We start from the raw sequence: 883 nt of genomic DNA on the forward strand, positions 1-883 counted from the left end.
CTGGGAGCCCGGACTCCTGGGTTCCATCCCACAAGGGAGGGGAGCGGCCTAGGAGCCTGGACTCCTCTTCTCTCTTACGCCCCTCCCCCCTCCCCTCAGTTAGGCATAAGCAGACTAAGCCATTGCATAGGGCCCCAGCAGCCCCCGGGGGTCCCTTCTTCGTTTTTTTTGGGGGGGGCAGCTATTCCTGCTGAGGGCCCCCAGGGGGCCAGCGCCGCGCTGGGCGGGGAGTGCGGCTTGGGGGTTAGGGCGGGGAGCCCGGACTCCTGGGTTCTCTCTCGTGCCATTCCCATTCCCCGCCTGCTGCTGCTGACGCTAAGGGAAGCGGGGAGGCCGCAGAGCCAGGGGGGCTCCGACTCGGCCTTTTCTGGCTGGGACGTTGGGAAAAAAATGTCACCAGCCGAGAGAATTGGCTGAGTGGTCACAGGATGCGGGGAGAGGGGCGGGAGCCAAGGAAGGGGGAAGAGAGCAGGCCCCCCAGCCGGGAGAGACGGGGGGAGCGAAGGGCAGAGCCCAGGGGCGAGGGAGGTGGGTCATGGGGGGGGCAGCAGGGCAGGGAGCCAGGAGGGACCCCGGCAGGGATAGTGGGGGCAGGGCAGGCTGAGGGGGAAGGAAGAGAGACTGGGGGGGGGCTCCCAGGGGCAGGGGATGGAGGGCAGGCTGGGGGGGAGGAAGAAAGGCTGGGGGAGGCTCCCACACAAGAGGCTGGGGGGGGGGTCTTCCAGGGACAGGGGATGGAGGAGAGGCAGGGGAGGACAAGAGGCTGGGGGGGCTCCTAGGGGCAGGGGATGGAGACGCTAGGGAGGGAGAAGAACAGGAGTACTTGTGGCACCTTAGAGACTAACAAATTTATTAGAGCATAAGCTTTCGTGGGCTACAGCCC

The sequence above is a fragment of the Terrapene carolina genome, unplaced genomic scaffold, assembly GCF_002925995.2.
Source record: "Terrapene carolina triunguis isolate 2854851 unplaced genomic scaffold, T_m_triunguis-2.0 Scaffold926, whole genome shotgun sequence".
In the NCBI taxonomy this organism is placed as follows: Eukaryota; Metazoa; Chordata; order Testudines; family Emydidae; genus Terrapene; species Terrapene triunguis.